Source organism: Varanus komodoensis, unplaced genomic scaffold (genome assembly GCF_004798865.1).
Source record: "Varanus komodoensis strain SLA01 unplaced genomic scaffold, ASM479886v1 scaffold36, whole genome shotgun sequence".
NCBI lineage: Eukaryota > Metazoa > Chordata > Lepidosauria > Squamata > Varanidae > Varanus > Varanus komodoensis.
The window spans coordinates 8,859,572-8,874,515 of record NW_025335873.1 but is presented as its reverse complement, the minus strand read 5'-3'; the positions used below and the strand labels follow the sequence as shown (position 1 = coordinate 8,874,515).

At 47.3% G+C, this 14,944-nt stretch overlaps 1 protein-coding gene across 3 annotated transcripts in view; it reads right to left on the bottom strand.

The window, feature by feature from the left end:
- The window catches only part of DENND1A (DENN domain containing 1A), a 197,236-nt gene that overhangs the window by 168,930 nt on the left and 13,362 nt on the right, over positions 1-14,944 (bottom strand). The gene's annotated exons all lie outside the window — the stretch shown is intronic.

Genomic DNA, 14,944 nt, shown 5'->3' with positions numbered 1-14,944 from the left:
CAGTGGCTGTTAGCGCCTCTGGGGACGGAGCCAAAATCCGCCTTCCACGGACAGAAGGGCTCTGCTCACTGAAGATTCCTCTGCCAGATTTTGGAGGTCCCCCCTCTTCCCTTCCTCCTCACAGTTCAGCAGAGCTCCCCAACTCTCTGGGTCGCATTTTCAAGGAGCTGAGGATCTGCCATGGGGTGAAAAGGCAACATGCACCTGCCCATTTGGACTTGAAGGAATCTGGATACGACCCTGGTTGACGATAAATGATATTGTAGTGTTAACTCGCTGGCAAAAACAAAGGCACCATTGCGTATCCCATAAGAAGGTCCACAAACCACTAAAATATATGCCATACGTCAACCGTGAATTAACAAAAAGCATGAAAAATGACCACGGCAAAGTAACTCAGCAATGCTAAAATCCTTTAAATTGTTTTAAAAAGCAAGATACTGGAGAATAACGTTTTTTTTACTCATAAATTAAAAAAAAATAGTTGGCAAACAATGGGGGAGGTGTAATTTGTAAATGGTTTTAAAGAAAATCATTCCAGCGGCTGTGTCTACAAAAAGGAAACATAAGACCCACAAAATATTATAATCAGGATGAAAGATAAGGGAATTAAATAAATGGCAAGGAAAAAAATATTTCTACAGGGTATCTTCCAGGCATTTAAAAAATCATGTATAATAATATCTCGGTAAAGCCAACTTTCCAATAGAGCAACAGACGTTCAAAAGGTGCCCTTTCAGGTTCCCTTTAAGCCATCTCCCATCATGGCACGATTTGCTCTGGACATCATTAAAATGTAAAGTTAATGAGGATTCAACTGCAAACAGAAGAAATGTAACCTATTTTTCAGGCAAGAGTTCTAACACTGCAATCAGAGGGAAAGCCTCTTTGATGTCTCTTTGTCTCTTCTCATTAATTTTCTTTGGGTTTTTAAAAAAACAAAGGCTGTTTAAACGGGGAAAAATGCACAGAAGTTTAAAGATGGTAATTACTGCAAAGCTGCAATGGGGTCATTAGGTTTTTTAAAAGTTTGAAATAAACAAGAGCAAGATATGACTGTTTTAAAAGATGTCAATTCTCCCATTTTACTTCCCTACAAGAAGCCCCCTCCCCCCTTCCCAACTATTTTCTCCAGGTGTTCAAATTTCTGTTCCATTAAACAAAAGGTATCACATCCCAACTGCAACGGTGCTAGAATATTTATTTATAAATAACAGCACACACTCATTCTCTTGGATCCATTAGGGGCCAAAATTTGAAGCCAAATGCCCCAGTCATCTGCCAAAGGAAGCCATTATTCCCCTGCCGGAATATTTTTCTCAATGTACTCCAAAGAGATCAATACCAATGCCAAGGCAACAATACTTATTCCTTTTGTACCCTGCAGTTTCGGTGGAGGAGGACACCCAAGGCGGTTTGAGATTAAAGCAGCAAAGCATATGCGCACCACACTGAACACACACAAACCGAGCCAAACCGCCCAGGGTAAGATTCGAAAACCGCAAGCGCAGGACCGCTCTTCGGCTGAGTTCACACGTGTTGCCAACAGATACTTAAGAACAGCCCAGTCGATATATTAGAGGCTTACCTTTTCTACCTTGCGGGCTGGGGAGGACAACTTGCGGGAGCCCCCCAGGTATTTCAGCCGACAACTCCCATCGTCCTGATCTATGCTGATTAAGGGTGAAAGGAGTGCTACTCTGGACGGCCATGAGCTGCTCATGCCAGTTTGAGCAAAAGCAGCACAGATGAGGTGTTCAAAGCCCACGTGCCTGGCAGGCTTCAGTCCTGCAAAACCAAACTCGGTGCATCCTCTGAAAGGGTGGCTCTAGGTGTTTGGGGCAGGGGTTGGGGGCAGCGGGCGTATGGATGAGTCGATGGGCTTTCATGTGCGTTTCTGCGTGGACGGATAGGGACAGGAAGGATGCGGCGGAGGGGTGGGCAGAGATGGGGAGGGCAAACGTTTTGGGACGAGTTAGAATATAAGCAGTCCTGACCTTGCCTAGCAAGCGAACTGTGAATGTGGCCAGCACCGCTAAGAGAGAACTGCCTTCTGCTATCTCCGCACACGGATCACGGCTACCTTGAGAGGGTCCATGCTGCTCATCTGCTCCCTGGGCAGGTTTAAGGTTCTGTTACTAGTGCATGATGCCCTGAACAACTTGGGACCAGGATACCTGAAGGAGCACTTTCCCCTTACTCACCTGCCCAGTCACTGACGCCCCCAGAGGATCCGTTCCTGCTGGTTCCTCACGGACCCCAGACTCAGCTCCATCACAAGACGGGTCTTCAGCATGGTCGTGGTTACACATCCATGGAAACCCATCATCCCCGGCACTCAGGCATGCGCCGACACTGTGCTGCTCTGGAGGCCTGCTTAAGATGTCTTTGTTCCAAGAAGCCGCTACGCTGAACGGCAATAGTTTTGATACTTTGCATGAAAATATTTGATCGTTCGCTGATCTAGAACCTGCCTAGCTATGGAGCAGTACACAAAAACTGCAAATAAAAAAAATTAACATAGGTAGGAAAAAATAAACATTGAAAATAAACAAATCAAATATTACAGTAAGCAAAAGAGAGCTGACGGGTTACACAGACACACAGCTTCAGTCACAATATTAGGATGCGGCAGTATATTCTAACACCAAATTATACATTTTACTGCTGAAGACACAGGGCTGAGCAGACGGAGATGAAGGTCAGATGGTCAGGGAAGGAAAGGATGTGCCACACACGGCCTCGTTTTCAGAACTGCCTGGGACGAGGCACCAGTTCCTCTGGCGTCCAAACCAGGCAAAGGTGGAGAGGAAGAGGAACAAATACTCGAAGAAGCCAGTGTTTGCGGCTTGGCCTGGAAGCCAGCCCCACCACCCTCCCTCCCTGGGTTCAGGTGACATTGCAATCCACACCAGCACAGGTACGTACAGAAATGAAGTGGCATGTGGCCAGCACAGGCAGGGCTGGGAGGAGAAACCACCGTAGCTTCCCTGCCTTTGCTTGCCTCAATCACCCTTGGAGGAGACCTGTTGAAATCAGCGGAACAAGCCAGCCATGGGCAGCTTAAGCATCTCCGCCTTTAATAAGTCTAAGAAAGATTTATGGCCTGGTAATATACATGTTTACCTACTAAAATAGCAGGGGAACGCTGGGAAATACAGGATGTTTCCCCATCTAAATCATCGTAGGATTGGACCTTAAGGAAAAGTTCCAACTCATTAGGGGGTTCATATTTTACAGAATGCGTTTTGTCTTTCCTTACGTCGTCCGTCCATTGATGGAATCGGATTCTTTACATTTCCCAAGGTTGTGTTTGTGCTCACTGGAACTTCTGAAAATGGGCAAGTTTCCCCCATGCTTTAAAATATTTTTATTTTATTTTATTTTAGGATTTATATCCTGCCTTTTTCCGACAAAGGGCTCCAGGCAGCTTTCATCATCTCTCCTCCTCCGTCTTATCCCCACAACAACAACCCTGTGAGGTAGGTTGGGCTGAGAGTCTGTGACTGGCCCAAAGTCACCCAGCTGGCTCCATGGCCGAGCGGGGACTTGAACCCAGTCCCAGTCCCATGCTCTTCACCACCACACCACACTGGCTCTGGGGAAATTCTATATTTTCAATTAGCTTTTTATTATTTTCTGAGACCAAATTTGCATACAATTCCAGAAAGCAGCAAAAATGAGGCCACGAGTCTATGAAATCTGAGAATTTAGGAAAAGCTGATCGGCCGCCTAACCTGAGGGCGAGGGTCCCAGAAATCCCAGCTCCTTCAAATGTGTTGCAGTCTCCCCCGAAATCACTGGTGATCACACTCTAATGCTGCAGAATGCATTAATAAAAATCTTCGCCCGACACATTCTGAGGGAGCAAAGCCATGTCTGAAAAAGCATTTTATTAATTCCATAAGAGAAAATGTCTCGGAGGAGTTTCTCTCCCCTGCCTGGTGTTTTTGGGGGATTCTGCATCTCTCACAGGCTCAAGTCTTGAAGCGTCCACCACACAGACTGGCTCTTTTTCCTGAAAATCACAACCCGTCTCCCCACAACCCCGAGAGGGAGAAACAGTGCCCCCCACTTCACGCACAAAGGGATGGAGCCCCAAGAAAGGGAAAGAAAACACAGCCCGCTTCTGCCTCACGCGAGCTTTCGCCAGTGCGGAGCACCCAAATGCTCGGAGCGTCAATTCCCAGAATTCCTGACCGCGGGCTCTGCTGCCTGGGGTTGCCGGGAGCCAAAGTCCAAAACATTTGAGGGAGACCAGACGGAGGAAGGACCACACTGAACAAGACGGATCACTCCTCCGACCCACTGCAAGGCGAACGAAGGGCCGAGCGCCACAAGTGCGTGCTCTCTCAATCGCTGTGGGATTCAGCACACTGATTTCTGTGCAAAAGGCGGTACGCACCCCTTGCCTCAAGCACCAGCACACACACACACACACACACACACACACACGAGCAAATTGCAGCCACAACCACTGAGGGAATGGAATTAAAAAAACTAAGCTATCAATTCCAACACGGCAAATGGCACTGTGACGTTTCCAGAAGCACAACCTTTGGCATTTGGGAGATCTTCCAGTTCAGTGTCCATGACTCACAAGAGCCCAGCATGAGGGCCCAACAGCTCCTTTGGACAACTAGATCGATTTCCTCCATGCAATTGCTTTAAATTTCATACAAAAGAACACAGACGATAAACATGAATTCATATGCTTAACCTCACTTGGGTTCTGCCTGTGGAGGTTACTGTGCATTAGCAGCCTGTTCAATGCAGCGACCTTGATATATGCAAACCCCCAATATAATCTACGTTGATGCTCCCAGCTACAACTCTTCAGCGTCGGACTTCAGGCAGGTATTAATTGGTTCCAGTTAAACAATTGCGTTTGTCTTTAAAGTCTGCCGGCTCACCAAGTAGGCCCCGATTCCAAGGCTTGCAGAAAAGAAGGTTCTGCTTGTCTAAGATGGAACAGTGCAATCAAATGCAGGCATTTCCCACTTCCTCAATTTATCACGGACGTGGCAACAAGCAGCGTTGAAGCATCGATAGCTGGGGGGACCAGACTTGGGAAATGTGGACCAAGGGTAGGGGAGGAGCGATAGCCGGGTTACGGACCGCCCATGGGGCCAAATCCTACAAAAATGAGCCCAAACCGCCCGTGTTGTCCAGCGTAATTATTTGAGACACAGGAGAGCTGAGCCAGGCTGGAACCAATGCCTTGCTTACTCTTCTTCTTGCTTAGAACAACGGCCAGGTGGCCATGGATGAGTCAGGAAAGGAAACCGGTGGACAAGTTGCTTTGTTTGGCGAACTTGGAAGGACAACACTTTCATGGAGCAAAAACGAATGCCGAAGATTTTTTTGCCGGGGGGGGGGTGCAGGAAGCTGCGGTGATGCGCTTAAACACAACAGGAAAAAGCCCTCCTCCAAGTACTGATTTTTTTTTAAAAGAGCCATTTCCAGCCTCTTTGCGAAATGACCCAAGCACAGCCTTCCGAGTCGGGCAGTCAGCAAATTCCAGCTTCCACCATGAGCTTCTCTTTCTCGCTGGAACAGTTCTCTTAACCATACCATAAAGGCTCCGAGTTATGAAGGAGATTCTCCAATGCGTTTCCACATGTTCTCACAAATACCCAGCGAAAGACTACCCACAGGGCACACCATGGCGCTCACAGCCTTCTCCATTAAGCATGAAAGGAAGACGCGTCATTTCAAACAATACTTTAGGGCAAGATCCCATAATCAGCAGCAGCCGAACGATCTAGGCTTCTAAGCTGCTACACATGGCAAGCCCGATTTCAGGACACTCCTCTGGCAAGTCATCAAACTGCGGTTGGAGTTAAGGGGAGAAGAGAAGAGAAAAGGCACCGTGCTATCCGAACCACTGACATCTCTAGTTTTGGCACGGATCTCATCGCTGAGACAGGCGCTTTCAGGTGCAGCTTCGAAGAAGCAAACAGGAGTAACAACCGTGCTTCTTGCTCTGGTTATTGCTTCAGGGAGAGACTCGCCTCTCTGAAACACACAGAACCGCTGCCTCTGGGGTCCGCTTAGTAATGCCCGGGCAGGGATGTAAAGTCTTTGTGTACCTCTGGGAACGCCGGTTACAGAAGGCTGCATTTTCGAACTCCAAGGGAAGAGATGCCTCGGAATACAGAAAGCAAAAGCAGCCACAGGAAAGTGCCAAAATGCACATTAGCCTAATGCTTTTTTGGTGCATTGCACAGAAGTATTACTCTAATAGGGGTTGTAGCATTTCAGAATACAGAACTGCTCAACTAGTAAAAAGTCAGTGGGGAAATACAGCAGTCTGGAAGCAGGCCGGTACATGCTTTGCGGCTCCAGATGACCCCACTCAACGGTTTCGTGATGACATTTGGTCACACGGGGCACAGAATTCATCCAGAGGACCCCCTGCTGGAGAACCCATGGAGCCAAACAACATTCCCCAAGCGCTACCGTCTGGAGCGTGCCACCCAAGGAAGAGCAGTACCCTCCCCCCGGCCCCCAGCTCAGAGAGGAGCCCTGGAAGGAGAGCAGGGTCATTAAGCCACTGAGACTTCCAGAAGTAGCAAGAGAGTCATACTCCCCTGTCCCTCCCCGCCATAGATCAACCAAAGCTGCTTCTGCACCAAAACTTGGTGGAAAAGGATCCAGGCGACCGGTCTCATCTAAAGTGGAAGCTGGAGTCAACATCTTCTGGAGAAATACAAGTCCCCCATGGCTGGTGTTGGTAACTGAAGACAAAACGCATTATCATGTGCTGGTAATGTTGGCCTTGAGGCTGAAGACCAATTCAACATACCGTCTGAAGTAGTCTGTGAACCTTCTGTTACCAAGGACCTCCACGGTATAAAATGCAGGGTTCTGGTCCTAATTAATATTTTCCATGACCACAAATGCTCCAATCTGTGCATTTTGCCCAAAGTGCAATTACTTGTAAAAAATTACAAGGTTTATAGACGTGAGTATTGTTCATTCTAGTATGCCATTTTGTGATACAATTAGCATGAGCTAACAGTTTGTCTCTCTATTGACCCTGGCAAGTACCATGCAAATTTGGATTTGCGGCGTTCCAAAAATATCCATCAGGTAGTTTTTCTGAGCACCGGTGCCCCAAGGAGTGGCGATGGCCACGGCCAGAATATGGCTGTACAACCTGTTAAACATGTTCATCATCGCCCTTCTTACTCTTTGGAGAGTCTTGCTTTAAAGTCATTAGTTCATTGTTTCTTTCTATTTTCAATTACTCTAATTAAAGTTCTTCCCCAGTCACAGAATTCTCTATAGCGAGATATAACAGCTAACTTCTGATGCATTAAGCTTAAAGCAAAAAATTAACACTCATTAACAAGGTTACCTGTTGTGATTAAATAAGCACAAACAAGGAAAACTGTTTGCAAATTTTGTGAATGAGCAGGAGACAAGAGTTTAGAACCGTACCTTTAAATTAAACCTTTTTGCAAAAGCCATGAAAGCATCGAATCCAGCAATTCAAAGGAAAACCCGTTTGCCTCTATTTGTTTCAATGCACCTCCCAGTTCTTAAAGGAGCCCATTAACAAGCACTTAATTGCAAAAAGAGCTCCATCAGCAGATCCCGGAGGCTTCCACCCTTCCCGAAAACTCAACAAGATCTAAAGTGGAATCTCTCCCTTCTGCTTGGTGACGTCAGCCTTCCCTGCATGGGAAAACCATTTTTAGAAATCAAAAAACAAACACGGGGAGCGGGAGAACATGAATAACTCCTTTTGCAGAGCATTAAGAAGTAAATTTCGCCCTGCTAAGAAGTTTCAAGCTTAGCAGTGAAATTTCAAAACATTGCTAAGGAGGCTGTAGCTGCCAGGTTTCTCACCCGTCTCCAGCCTGAAAAGAAAAACTGACAGATCACAGGAGTTTGCCTTTGTAAACCAATTCAGGAACTTTCATGCTTCTTATTTGTTAGGTCAAAGGTTAAATTGCTGACCTCTGACCTCCTGCTTAGCCGCCTTTCCCTTTTTCTGTAAAGCTTTATTTCTGGCCAGTATTTACATGGATTAGTCTCTTTTCACGCTAAGAAGGAATCTGTTCAAAGCCAAAGCCTTCGTTCTGCTTGTACAAAAAGCAGCCACAATTATTCAGCACCAGACAATGACCATATTGTGGGCTTGCCGCCCCCCCCAAAAACCCACCTCAGCCACCGCGAGCCCTGTTCTTGCTGCACGAAACAATGGACGGGGAGAAAAGCGTCTGATCCAGCATTCAGCAGAAAGCAAACAAAGCCAGCCCACTGTGAACTTGAAGAAGATGTCAAGCTCTCTTAAAAAATATAAAAATCAACAAAAGGAGATTTTCCACTCTGCAAGGAGGAGGAGGAGGAGGCGGCGACGACGACGACGTCGTGTGACCAAGACCAGTTCTACAGAGAGGGTCCCCCTTTCTGCTACTTTGAATTCCAGGCCCCCAAGCACCAGGGCGATGCAGAGCAACCTCACCGGGTATAAGGAAATTAAACTGCGACATGCCAGTGGCATTTTGTCCCCGAGACACTTCCATTACCTCCACCCCTCCGATTTTTTCACACTGCGCTGTTTCCTGGCCACTTGGCCCGAGAAAGAAAACGGGCTCTCCGAGTTGACAGGCGAGGAGGTAGCTCCGGGACTGAGGAATTGCTCTGCACGCCGAGGGCCCCACGTTCGGCCTCTGGCGTTCCCGGGGAGGGCTGGAGAAGATGCCCGTCGGCAACCCTGGCAGGTCACAGTTGTGCCAGCGACACGGGGTAAGAAGCGCCGTGCACGGTTCCAAAGGGTCAGGAAGTGGTGGGGCGTGTTAGAAATACGTGACATTTCTAAAGCACTCTGAAAGCACTCCTGGGATGGGTGGAGAGTCTTGTAAGGCAGGCTGGTATTTTCCCTGTTTTGCGGAAGGGAGGCGGAGGCTGAAAGAAGGGTAACAGCTGGTATGCGGAGCGTGACCCCAGCACTTCATCCCAGGCAACCCGTGACACCCTCTTGCTCTCTGGATGCACCAAGCCCTTGCTTGAGCTCCGAACGGCACCTCTGGGAACCACGTCCCGTTTGCGCATGCCTGCCAGTGTCCGGGGGGGCTGCAGCGGGGGTCACGCAGAAAGAAGAGGAGCGACGCTGCTATCTCTGCCCTCGCTGGCTTCTGCTCTCGCCCCGTGAAGTGGGAAAAATCCATTTGCACATGATACGGGGAATTTCTCAGATTTCACATTTTCAAACCCCGACGCAAACTGAAAAATATGTCAACGTCATCCATTCCATGATGCTGACGATAGAGTTTTCCAATAGTAATTTCAAAAGCTGTTTACAAGCGTGAGTATATTAGGGAAACAAAAAGCTGTCTGAATTTTCAGGCAAACTAAAAGAAAATGGAGCTTATAAACCGGAAAAATTATCAGCATTGGAAGTGAATCAAACCTAAAATTGGAGAAATTAGAAAAGAAAATTGACATGTAGTTGTGCCCAGCATCACTTCATCCCTTGATAATTTTTTCTTGGGACCAATGGACCTTGAACAGGAAAAAGATCACCCATCCCTGGTGTAAGGTCACCATGCGAATCAATTGAGGGTAGCAGCAAAATTTTAAGAGAGGGTTTACCAAAGAACGGCTCTGGAGTTCACTGGCCCATCTATTCCAGCCTCCTGCCTACGGAGGAACCAACCTGTGCCCCTTGGAAGCCCTCAAGACTGACATAAAGCCAACGAAAGACCTCCTTCTCCTTCCCAGCAACTGTTACTCAGATGTGCAATTACTCCGAACCTGAAAACGGCAGAAATCTATCATGACTGGCGGCCATTCGTCATGAGCGTGTCTCTTGCGTGGATGTCTCTAACCCTCTTTTAAAGCCACAATTAACGTGAAGGGCCATCATTATGGCAGAAAGTGCCATAAATTGCCTACTTTGCAAGTTCTCCTTGGTTCACAGCCATCCGAACATTTGGGCGATCCACTCTGGGACACTTCCAACTTCCAGTTCAGCTGGGTTCGGATGGTTTGCCCAGCATCAGAACTATCTTTAGTCTTTTTCTTTTTTAATGCACATAAATTACTTCTGCTAAAAGAGGAAGCCCATGTCTTTTCTGAGCTTCTGCAGAGCCCGAGAACCAGGCTCTGTGACCGGTCCAACTTGCTCTCTCAGCACCAAGAACCCTCTTAGCACCTAACGTCATGAGATGCCCAATGCCCATGAGGTTAGATAATCCACCCCAGACACACGCGATCTGGTACTGATATTTTGGATTACGAGCCCTTAGTCTTTGGGCACTAGGCACCCTGGAAGGAGCTAATGGAACTACAGCCCAAAATATATGGAAGGAGTCAGGTTGTCCATCCTTGGCAGGGAGGTCAGATCATCAGAGGAATGTCCTTTTCCACAGCGTTTTGACGTTTACAGAGAAAAATGACAGCAATTGGATCAATGTATGAAGAAACAGGGCCCTGGAGAGGTCCAAGGGGTTCTGGCAGGCTAAAACATTGTCCTGCTAGAAACTGGAATGTTGTCTCAGCAAGGAACCGTAAAACAAACGTAACAGCTACACCGGAATTGAGCATCGGTACTGGAGCAACTCGCTGCATCTGTGATTTTTCGATTGTTCTCAGTACCTTTTCGATTGTTCTGAATGACTTCTAACTGCCTGCCTTCTCGATCGTTCTCACAGCCTTCGCGATCCTTTCCAGTCTCTTTTAACTGCCTGCCCTCTCGAACGTTCTGACCGCTTTCTCGCGCTTTCTCACTGCCTTCGCGATCCTTTTCTGCTTCACCACTCACTAAAAAATTTGGACAGCAGATGCAATTTTCATTTTATCATACAGTACTGCACCTATTTACATAATGTATTAATTGCTTTCAAGTTTTAATTAATACATTTGGCATTTAATTCTTTTCACCTTAAATAATACGTATTTACTGTTTATGTTTATTGAGATGGGTATTGGTCGGGGTCTAAGAACGGATTAATTCCGTTTCCATTATTTCTAATGAGGAACATAGCTTCAGACTTCAAACAATTCAGAGTTCAAACGGCCTCCTGAAACAGAATAAATGTGAAGTATAAGAAACCACTGTAACGCCCTTGAATCATCCCGAAGCGATCCCTGCCCCAGTCCATGGAACTGCCTTCCGCGGAACTGGTGCCAAAATGGTCGAGGAAAGCTGCTCCAAATTCTAGTTTGTTTTATTTATTTATTTAAAAATTTGGTCTCCCACCCTATAGGAGGGACTATGGCCTTCAAGTTTAACCTGTGCACTTTCCAGAGTCCTGAGCACTATTGCAAAATGGATGCTGGACGGACGGATCCAGAAAGAGCTCTTACATGCATCACCCAAGAACTGTGGGTTTGCCTAATTCTTACTCACAAAAACCTGCCAAATTCTTGCTCGCGGAGACCCTTGCAAGCCCTGACACAGTAAACGCGGAGCTTCGGGTCCCCACCGCATCTCCCAGCTGAACTTGGGACTCTGGCAATTTTAAGGCAGAGCTCCTGTGAGTTCTTGAGAAAATCAAGAAGTTACTACATGGGGTCAGAGCATGAAGTACTTACTTCCATCAACTACTCAGCCGCTTTCCAGCGGGAACCAAATTAGGGAAAAGCGCTGCACTCAGAGCCAGTTCAAATGCAAATCTGCCCCTATTCTCTCAAACAGTGATAAACTCCCTCGGAGTTAATAATTTCCCCAGGAAGATTCATCTCCCTTTTCAACCGAGTGCTATGTTTAGGTGAAGAGAAAAGAAACACACGGTGAGACTTAGCAGCTAGGCCTTTTAAATGCCTTTGTTGTAAAAAGAGGCAGCTGAAATTGCCATTTCCTTTACTAATCCTGGGGAACATTTGTTAAAACCGGTAAAAGGTCCAGCACTTCATCCTTGTGCGGTGTAATACATTTAGGGTTCTAACTTACACCATGGTGTGTGTGGGTGGGTGTGTGTGCGCGCGCATTTAAAGGGGGGGAAATGAAAGGCAGACTGAGCTACACGAAACCATTCTAGTTTTCCCTTGAACACACAGCAAGAATTTTGCGTGGCTCTCACAAAAAGATGAAAGCGGCGGTCCTTGGAGAGAAGGTCCGTCTGGCTTACTGAGTGGCAAAGCTGAGGATCCAACGTTCTTTTCTGATGTCTCACTTGGCAACCACACACACAAAAAACCCCTGTACAAAAGCTTCCTACACAGGGAGAAATTTCTCACTTTTGTGAGCCTTTTACTTTCAGATGTTCCAGCTCTGGTGACTTATTTTGATCAGTTACTTTAGACTAACAAATGCACTTTTTCCCCCTATGCTATTAGTCACAGAGCTGTACCCAAATTCTCTTCACTCCTCCTTCTAACAAGGAAGGTCCTTTGGCACAGGTCTCCAAGATCGGTGCCTTCGAATAATGTCTCCTTTCTGGTACGTGACACATGGCCGCTTTCTTAAAGAAAACAAAATAGGCAATTTGAAGGCGAAGGAAAATAAAAGGGGAAGCAGACGGGAGCTTGGGTTTTTCATTCTCACTGCAGTATGTGACTTCTCATGAGGTTACTTTCAGTCTCTCTGTATAACAATGATTCTCCTATTTAATTATGAGAATATATGTGATAACACGTCCAAGGGTACGGTATCAAAGATTCTGAGGGCAAGGGACCATGCATGTGTTTTTAAAACTTGCAGAAAATTTAAAATTAAAGGAACAGGTTCTACTGTCCGAAATTCAATCTAGGTGAGTGCCGCAAAAGCGACTTAGATTAATCAACCATCTTCTTAACCAATTCCTTTGCTTTATGCAAGATGTTTGGTACCGCCACAATAAAAGCTTTAAAAACAATAGTTTTGGCTGGGTAAGAGCTGTATTCCACATTCGGAGACCAGAGCATGGGGTAAAAATATTCAGGAGACCATATTTGCAATAACAGCCGGGAGCAGACAACTGGAAATTGGCACGGACACACAACTTCAGGCGCAGAAAGGTCTCAAAACGTCATTCTTTTCCGTGACAAAGCTGTGCAGAGGAAAATCGGCCACCCGCTGTCCTTCGGAGGGGGAAAGAAATGCCTGGACCCTATGGGGTCACCTGGGATGACCCCACAAGCAGCCGCAGATTGCACAGGAACTTCAAAAGAGACACATACCTGCTCCCCACCCCACTCTGTCCCAAAACCCAACCAGTGCCAGCCATGAGACAGGCACCAAGATGGCCTCCAACCCAACAGCAAGGTAACCTCTTTGGATGTCATAAAGGCAGAAGAGTTTCACATCCCTCGGGGCTTTCAGCCCACTTCTAGCACCCAGCAAGCACGAGGCAGATTCCTTCTAGCAGCGGCTCCCACTGCCCAAGTTAAAGAAGAAACTCCTCTATAAATGGTGGCCAGCGCTCTTGCTTCCAATTCGTTTCTCACTCTTTCCACCCTCTCAAAGGAAAAAGAGGCCTCCGGTTTGCACATGCGCGTGTGCACACACCCCCACGCATGCACGCACAGAGGTGCTGCCATCCTCAGCCCCTTCTGCATCCCATCTGCACCCTCCTTTCTTTTCAGCTGCAGCGCCGACCGGGAGATCCACTTTGCACAAAGCTCCCGACAGCAGGCGAAGCTGGAGAGATCATTGCTGGGTGGAGCACAGGAGTAAAGCCCCCGTCATAACCTGGAAGGAGGTTCTTGTCCTTGTCCTTTGGAGTCTCTGCTGCTGTGCCCATGGGCCCCTCGCTCTACCATGCCTTCCTCCTGCTGCACATGCCCGTCCAAACGGGGGTAGGCACAGTCAGCAAGGACTGAAGGAACTCAACCCTGACTGCTCTTTAGAAGGCCAGATACCGAAGATGAAGCTCAAATTCTTTGGCCACCTAATGAGAAGGAGGGACTCCCCGGAGAAGCGCCTGATGCTGGGAATGACTGAGCACAGAAGTAGAAGGGGGCGGCAGAGGATGAGGGGGCTGGATGGAGTCACTGAAGCAGTGGGTGTGAGCTTGAGTGGACTCCGGGGGAAGGTGGAGGACAGGAAGGCCTGGAGGAAGGTTGTCCATGTGATTGTTTAGAGTCGAGCACGGCTTTGCGACTGAACAACAACAAAGGTCAGCAACCCTGTGTCTACCCTCTTCCTCACAGAGCACGGGCATCCCGTCTGAATCCTGGTAAGCGAAACCTGCTGGGACAAGCCACAGGAAGGGCTGCTTGGGGAGCGTCTCTTCTGACGCGAAGGACAAGCGTCTCTCTTTCGAGCTTGTTCCATCCCACGGCGACACCCATCAGCACAGCACAAAACCAGCCAGAAACCTTTGCTCACGCTTCCTCACTGCACCGCCTCAAATTGGGCATTGCTCTGTTGAAAACTTAGCATTTACGACAAAAAAGGAAGGGTTTCAAGACACTGAGCACGAAACTACCACAATTGCTTTGAGTTTCTGGAATAAAATGTTTATTAAACCCTCCAATTAAAAACTTGTAAAGAGGTTTCAGCACTCTTTAACCCACCTCCTCACAGTAGGGAATTTATCCCTCCAGGGATACACAAACGAACTTCAAAAGGAAAGATTACTACCAAACACTACTGGTGTGAACAAGATAACGGTTATGGTTATATTTCCTCTGATTTTTCCAGCTCTGGAAATGAGGAAGAAGCTAACACGAGTTACTGAACGGGCCCATAGGCCAAAGAATATACGCACGCTGCTCTTTTCCTACCAGCCTATCGCGGATGCGCTTTCTGCAAGTTGGGAAGGTACCAGCTACGCTTAGCTCTTTTGGGCTGTAGCAACTCGGTTAGGAAATGCCCTTTCCACGAAGACCTGCCCAAGAGCAACACCATCATCTTTTAGGGGCTAAACCAAGACTACTTTTGCCATCCAGGTTCTAAGCATGACACACAGTTAAGCTCTTATCTGCTATTTATCTCTGTTTTACCTATTCCCACTAAGATTATTGTTGTTGCATTAGAAACCACTCCAGGATCCATTGTTGAAGA